The sequence below is a fragment of the Anoplophora glabripennis genome, unplaced genomic scaffold, assembly GCF_000390285.2.
Source record: "Anoplophora glabripennis isolate ALB-LARVAE unplaced genomic scaffold, Agla_2.0 scaffold998, whole genome shotgun sequence".
Taxonomy (NCBI): domain Eukaryota; kingdom Metazoa; phylum Arthropoda; class Insecta; order Coleoptera; family Cerambycidae; genus Anoplophora; species Anoplophora glabripennis.
In genome coordinates, this window is record NW_019417071.1 from 98,641 (window position 1) to 107,225 (window position 8,585).

Sequence of the window (8,585 nt, forward strand, 5' to 3'; positions counted from 1 at the left end):
ATTTCTTCCCGTAGTAAACTTAATATTTAATTTATTGAATAGATTTCTAGCGTCTATCCTGCAGTCTTGTTTCTCAGTTTCATCTAGATTAATATGTTTCAGTCTTTAATATATCACAGTATCCATTTGTTAAAGCTTTAACAGCGTCATAATGTGCGCACCATCTTGTTGTGCTTAAAGTCTTTAAAGTAAAGTCAAGCTTTCCAAAACTTGTTAATATATCCCATTTGTGAGGCGATGCAGAAAAATAAACAATGTTTTTGCAGAATTCCAAAATAATTAACAATTTCTTTACTGCTTCTACTCCAACCAAATTTAAGGAATGGGCTGAACAGGGCACAAAGTCTGCAATATGATTACTGGCTTTAAATTGTGCTTGGAGTCCATTGTACCGTCCACTCAGATTCACTGCATCATCATACGATTGTCCCAGATTATTTTCCAATGGAAGTCCGGACTCCCATTATTTATTATTTGTAAATATTATTTTCTTATTTCCTGTGAACACAGTGACGTACCAGGGAACGTGTGTCCCCACAGTATTAAAGAATTTAAGGATTCAAGTTATTTGACAATCTGAAAAAGAAAAGCCAGGCCCCTGAGGAGCCCTTTTGCGTCGGGGGCCCTACGCTTAAGCGTACTAAGCGTACCCATGACACCATAACTACTACATATAATTTTATTTGTGTCTATTTATGAAACATTAGGGCCCTTTACACGTACAGGATTAGAGTGCGGAATTGGACTTACAAGTCCAAACCCCAAGACCAATGCGAAGAACTGATGCGGACGGGCCAAAACTTTGACGACAAAATTTGGACCGCGGTCCAAATCCGCGCGCCACTAAATATCTTGAATGTACGGGCCAAGACCGTTAGTGTAAAGACATTTTTAACAGAATTGATGCCGCGCATGGAACTTCCGCACAGTTAGAAAGTATTAGACTGTGGGCTTTGATCTGTAGCAACTAGTGATACCTATTTTAATAATTACAAATTATGGCTACAAAAAACAACGCAAAAAATGTCGAGCCATAGCTTGTGTTGCGGTACGTGTACATTTTAATGTGTTAAAAAGGGCCAAACGCAAAATATGGGTCAAAAAATGGAGAGAAGATCGTAATATCCACGGTCATATACATCTCGTTCATGAATTGCGGTTGAACGACCCCTCTGAGTTTCAAAATTATATCAGAATGGACAGTGGAACAATTGCAGATTTACTTGAAATGGTTAAACCACATATTACAAAAGCTGATACAGTTATGCGACAAAGTATTTCAGCGGAAGAACGATTGATAGCAACTCTTCATTATTTAGCAACGGGTCGTTCCTATGAAGATTTGAAATTTACTACAGGAATTTAAGCACCTTCGCTATCAGCCATTATACCAGAAACATGTAATGCTATTTATACTGTTCTAAGGAAAAATTTTCTTAAGGTAAGGCATTTATCATTTTATTCAAAATATATTCCTAGTACAACTAAAACTAAATAAATATACATTCTTAATTGAAACTGAAAGTAAAATGAAAATATTAAAATTTTAAATAATATTGTGTATACATATTGATGGAAAAGAACCATTTGCAGCGTTAGATGTACCATGACCAACTTCAAATACACTACTAGAAGTACTTGGAGTTGCTGCTGGTGAAATACGAGATCTGGATGAAACGTAAGCAAAATTTTCTTGAACATCAGTATTAGAGGACAGCTGTTTTAATAATCCCTTGCTTAATATTTTGTTAATTAAAGTCTCAGCGTATATGGCTTGGGTGGGATGCATGCGTTGCAGTTTTTTGCCGACACTTACGCCTACTGCCTCATATTCAGTTATTTCTACGTTATTTTCTAATGCTCGTTGGCAAGCTTTCATGAATTCCATGTTGGAACCACCACCCTTTAATTTTCGTTTTACACCTTTTTGTGGTGCAAAATATGAACTGGAATTTGATGCATACTTTTTCAGTTTCCGAGTAGTATAGAAGAATAGTTAAAAATTGCCGAAGGATTTGAAACAAAATGGCAATTTATAAATTGTGGAGGAGCTTTAGATGGAAAGCATATACGTATTGTTCAGCCGCAAAATACCGGAGCAAAATATTATAACTATAAGAACTTTTATAGTATTATTTTGATGGGTTTAGTGGATTCTAATTATGAATTTGTTTTCGTCGACGTTGGCAAAAATGGCAGAATTTCTGACGGTGGTGCCTTAGAATATACTGACTTTTATATAAAGATGAATTGTAGAAATTTAAAATTACCGGAAAACCATCAAACTGCCAAAAATTTAAATTTTGTTTTTATTGCAGATGATGCTTTTTTTCTACATAAACATTTGCTTAAACCCTTTTCACAAAGAGATTTAAATCATGAACAGAGAATTTTTAACTATAGATTGTCTAGGGCGAGAAATGTTTCTGAAAACGCTTTTAAGTTGATAGCTTCCAGATTTAGAATTTTACACACATCAATAAATTTAAATCCCACAAAAGCACGTTACATTATATTAGCCATTTGTGCACTGCATAATTATTTAAGAAGAAAAAGCAATTCTTATGTGACTACTACAACATTTGACAGAGAAGATTGTAATAGAAATCAAAGGGGGGCAGGCGAATGGCGCAAAGAAACAACTGAACTGACAAACTTGCAACAAGTCCGTCCACGTAACATTGAAGCTGAAGCTACACAGAATAGAATTAATTATTTAAATTTGTTTAATGGCGAAGGAAGTGCGCCTTGGCAAACTGCATCAGTAGAAAAAGGTGCAGCCTAAAGTAATGAATATTGGTTTCTTTTTTTCTAATGAAACTTTCATCTAGTGACTCAAAATATGAAATAATATAAATATGTGTAGTTAATATATAAAAAATATGTTATGAAATCAATAAATAATGTAAAATAATAACGAATGTTAATGACAGTAATTCTTATCTCTTTTTCCTTTTCTATTTCTACTGTTTCGGAATGAGTAGAATTATCTAAGACATCTATATCAATTATTTGTGAAAATTCATCAAGATTGCTTATACTCGCACCTGGCTCTTCTTGATCTTTTGTAAAAAGCAACAAGTCGTAATACCATAAATTCGGTTTGTATAAATCTTCTTCCTCAGCACCACTTCTTTTTGAAGCATTCAGTTTTCTCAGTTCTTTGCGAAATGCACCTCTTAACCCCTGAATCTTTTTAATGACGAAATCTTTATCAGCTTCTGAATTTAGTTCGGCTTGACAAAACTCTGTCAATTTTTCATATGCCGCATTTTTCAAATTTTTGTTTTTGTATTCCGCTGCCTTAATTTTCCATAAACATGGAAAAGATCTATACAAATCAATACATTTTTCTAGGTCTCCTTTTGGCCAATAACGTGTTTCAGACATAACGAAACGATAACTTTTATACAAAAATTACTGACGCTATAAATCCTCAGTCCAAACGTTTACATGTAAAGAAAGCTAGACACTGGTGCGCACGAATTTGGCGCACTTGTTGATCCGCAGATCAAACTTGTTCAGTTCAGCTGCGTTCACACGTACGTATCTGATGCGTGGGTCCAGCGCGTCCGGTCCAAAACCGTTAAAAAAACCGTCCGTGTAAGTAAAGGGCCCTATTATCTGACAATTTTGATAATTTTTCGTTTACGTATTCTTGACTGTTCCTTTAAATTGCGATTTAAAAGCTTTATTTTAAAATACATTTTGCATCTAAAAAAAGGTTTTTTGCATCTTCGCAATATGCTTAGCGCAAAGTAATAAATTATTTAAAAAATTTTTGTGTGAATCGCCATTATAATTTGAAAAAATATGATTAAGTTCATTGCATTTAGCTAAAAATTCTCTGCAACCCTCCTTCCCTTTCTTCCGCAGCTTAAATGCAATAAATCCTGCTAAATTTTCTAAACCATCCCATTGTAATTCGTCCATTTCTGTGTCTATTTTATCCTGATTAAAATCACTAGGCAGTTCTAAAGGACTAATCATTTCCCTAGTGACGATTTCAGAATTATCTGTATCATTTTCGTAATTTGAATCATCCCCAATTACGAACGACATTAATTATATTACTGATGATAATCTTTGGTGTATCGCTCACTTCCCCTATATTCGACGATTCTGAAATTATATCATCATTTCGACCCATTAAATAATTTCTAAGTCTATATTTAAATTGTAGAGCTGTTGGATAGTCGTATAATCCCCCAATTGCTCGTATGATAGAAAATAAACCTTCTAAAGCATCCTGGTTTAAATTATACGTCAATAAATATTTTATTTTGAAATCAGCTTTCAAATCATTAAATAATTCTAACAATTATTCCCGTTTGAAAGGGTAATAAAGTTTTGGATCCGAAGATTTCTTAAANTTGCTCGTATGATAGAAAATAAACCATCTAAAGCATCCTGGTTTAAATTATACGTCAATAAATATTTTATTTTGAAATCAGCTTTCAAATCATTAAATAATTCTAACAATTATTCCCGTTTGAAAGGGTAATAAAGTTTTGGATCCGAAGATTTCTTAAATTGCCATATTCAAATCTAAATTTTTAGTAATTTGCAGCAAGTCAAAAATCGGTTTTCAATTTATAATCTTGTCGTTTAACCCTTAAATTGGCAAAATGGTGTTAAAGCTAATTAAAATTTAAAAAAAACATAAAATTGCATAAATTAGGCCCCATATTAAACAAAGGATTAGAAAACAAATTTTTTGGAAAGGAAAAAAAAATATGAGCTGTGTCCTATAGGATACATCGCCAAGTTTGGGTTCATAAAAACATTTAAAAAATTCAGAAAAATAAACTTTAATTCTTGCTTTTTTATACATATAACTATATTTAAATAACATCTTTGGTGACGTATTGCAAACAAAATTTAAAAAAATATATTTTTGGTTATGAAAATTGAAGAACAATTACGTTCCTTCACCAGGCACAGCCTCATACCGCATTTATCACACAGCCAGTGAGTTGCTCCTGTTGTACAGTGTCTGCACCTGCCTTTCGAGGAATATATAGGAAAATGGTCAACTTTGTTGTTACATACGTCTGTAGGTGGTCTTGCAGCAACAGGGCGTTTGATTATGTGACGTGGAGATTCTGCAGAATTCCATTTTCGTTTCACTCTATCTTTCATTTTCAGCAATTTCGCAATTTCATATCTAAAATCTTTCAAACACACTTCTTCATTTGGTGGTATATTTAGAATTTTTTTATCTCTCCTATACATTAGCCATGCATTATTTATGGAAATATCCAGAATTTGAGCAAAAATTGACAAGTACCATCTACGGCTTTTCATAGTGATTCTGTATAGTGAAATTAACATGTCCATTCGATCTACACTACCCATATGAATATTATACTGGCGGACAATATCAGGACAAGGAACATTTATACTTGTTCTTTGGCATTTATCAAATCGTTTGACAGTTCCGAGAGGCTCAGCTGAACTAAATGAGCTAACTAATGTGACGGCCTTGTTATCATACCATTTGATACACGCTATTTTGTTTTTATTATCAGTTTTTTGACAATATGAGCCTCTGTCTTGTTTTGACAAAGTTTTGTCATTTTCCAAGATACAGTTTCGTAGTCTATTCGATCGTATGGTACCTAACGACAAAATACCATAGTTGTACCTTAGATGAACAAGCAGGTCTAAACTGGTAAAAAAGTTATCAAAATACAGAGCTGTACATGCAGGATATTGTATACTTTGAGAAAGTGCTACAACAGTTTTACCACCCAGTCCAAATGACATTTCTTCAAGTTAAAGTTGCAATTCGTTACTTGGAAGACTTTAACATATTTATTTGTTCAAACACTTTTATTGATTACTAGATGGTCAGTACAAGCTGTAACTACTAATAGTACTACACTAATGATGAGAGATCTCACATGTGTTTATATAGGGATCTCTTATCATTTACATTGCCGTCAATAGATAGAGAAGGCGTACATAACAATGTATTATGCATAAAGGTCAATGAGATATAAAAATAAAAGTAGATCCGGTCTTTATATTGGGTGGGTAACTTTCATTAGAGAAACTATGCTGCCGAAATGTGTCTTCACCTCCATAAATTATAAAATCATACACCATTCCCGACACCCCTGCCCTTACAACTATTTTGTATCCCCATTTCTTAGGCTTAGATTTAATATACTGTCTTTTATATCATGCTTTTTTCCTTTATAGGGAACCATCATTTAATCTATTCTTTGTTTTTTTTTTTCAGATTCTATATGTAAACAATTTTTTTTTAAATATCCAACAGCTCTTATTTTAAAATATTTATCGTCATTTATATTATTGTTGTTCACAAAGTGAATAAATCTACGAATTTCTTGATATCTTTTCAAGGGCATGACAGCAGCAATTTCTTCGAATCTAAATTTTTGACTCCAGTAGTCGGTATAAGCTGGCATGTCTACTATTCCCATAAATATATGAATGGCAATGAAGTCGAAAATTTGTGTTTTAGAAACAGCTATTGATTTTCCAAGTACTTGAAATGAATATAAGTTTATTTGTTCAACTATCAAGTCAAAAAGATCATTGGAGAAAAATATGAAAAAATATTCTAATGGTGCTTTGAGTTTACTAGGTAATGAAAACTTGTCATCAGGAATTTTTACTGGAAAAGAAAATTGTTCCTCTGACCATACATAATCAATTTCAAGCTTCTTAGCCACAGACTTTTTTCGTGTAGTCTTTAGTTTTTCTCCACTGCAATCAGAATTGTTTTTTGCAGGATCTGCAGCACATTCGACTAACATTGGTCGAGACTTGGATCTTATTTTAATTGGTGTATATATTGTTTTATAAATCGGATATACATTTTCTACATCACAATTATTATTGTCTCCATTTGAAAAATATATAGCATCCTCTAAAAAGCCCCTTACTGAATTCGGTGAAGAGGGCGCCTCAGAACTAAACGAATCTTCCAGTGATGTTGCATCAGGTGCTACATTATCCATTTCACAAATTTTTAATACGCTTTCGACGTTATCATCGCTAGATACGTCTTCATCATCGGAAGCTCTATTTTCAGGTGGTAGTAGTGCAATAATTTCGGCAGTTCTGGATGAAAATGTGGGGCCGAGTTTAGTTCCCTGAGATATATTAATTGTAATGGTGCCTATGTTTTTATTAGACAAACACCCTCGCAAATTCCTTTAAAAATGTATTTTTGAAAAACACTAAAACGTTGTTACAGTCAAATATTGCTATAAGAATATTTGGCAATGTGTCTTATAAATAACAGCTACTACACTATGCAAACCTGGTGATGTATCTTATGAGTAACATCTACTATAATATGCAAACTTGGCGATGTGCACTATAGGATACATAATATACATACAAATAACAAAGTATTTACACCACAAAATGCATCGTGTGAACTACAGAAAGTGTATAGAATATTATTAAAGGTGTTTATCTAAAGAGTTATGACCAATAACATGCAAACTGTATTACAGAAAAGTGTAAAATTTGATGAAATTTACCTGAGGTGCTGACCAACTGCTACAGCCTGCGGCCATTTTGATTAAATACTTGAGTAGTTTTACTGTCACAGTACAGATAACTCTGTAAATGCGTTGCAACTTTGGAATTGGATTATATTAATACCTTGCAGTCATAACAGAGGGCTATACATGCTATTCTGGCATTTGTGATTTTTTTAAAATTATGTATCCTATAGTACACATTACCAAAGTAAGGGTTAATAAAAATCCTGTATCAAGAAAATGATTTCTTAATAATTTAATCATATATGGTGCGTCTACAAACACATGTATTCTTTTTTTACTTACTGGATTTTCAAACCAGGTATTTTTGTCAGAAATATTTAATGATGTCCAAAGACCTCGATTACTACCCCCCAAATCGCAGTTTATTGCATATGCGGGGAATTCGATATTTATCAATTTAGCAATGATTTTAAGAAGTAAATTTTTTGTTTGTTTACGGTCATAGTCATAGAAAATTGGCTGTTTCCAATGATCGCATGTCCCACGGTCCATTACAACTTGAACATATTTAGAAGGTCCAATCATCAATATGTGATACATGCCCATCATATATTAATAGAATAGGTCGTTAAGAGCCAAATACATGTAATAAAGACGTTTCAAAATAATTTAAAAAGGTATCTGACTCCATCCATCCATTTGTTGTCACAGCGTACGTCGTTCCAGGAAATGCTTCTGAAAGAGGAGCCACCAAATCGTCCCACATGTGTTTTGCCTTACAGACAATAAGTGGTGGAGCCTTAAAACCTTCTGCATTGACGGCCATCAACACTGTCGTATTTTCTCTACCACTACCAGCTGTTGTACGCGAGGAAGGGGCTACTTTTTTCCCCACTACTTTGGTCTTAGTGAAAAAATTGTCTCGTCGAGATTCCAGATGTGGTTTATTCGGTTACACCAAGTTCATCCATCTGGTTTTGTAAGATATCAAAATAATGTTGAATAATAAATGGATCGACACATTTTTTTCTGGCGTATTCCACGGACTGGCTTGATCTTCCCATTGTTGTACTTTTATTTCCTCTTAAACCTCTT

The 8,585-nt window shown here is 33.4% G+C and overlaps 1 pseudogene; it reads left to right on the forward strand.

Annotated features, from left to right (window-relative positions):
* The first annotated feature begins 1,023 nt into the window (after window positions 1–1,023).
* Window positions 1,024–2,785, forward strand: LOC111692133 (annotated as a pseudogene).
* The last annotated feature ends 5,800 nt before the right edge of the window (window positions 2,786–8,585 follow it).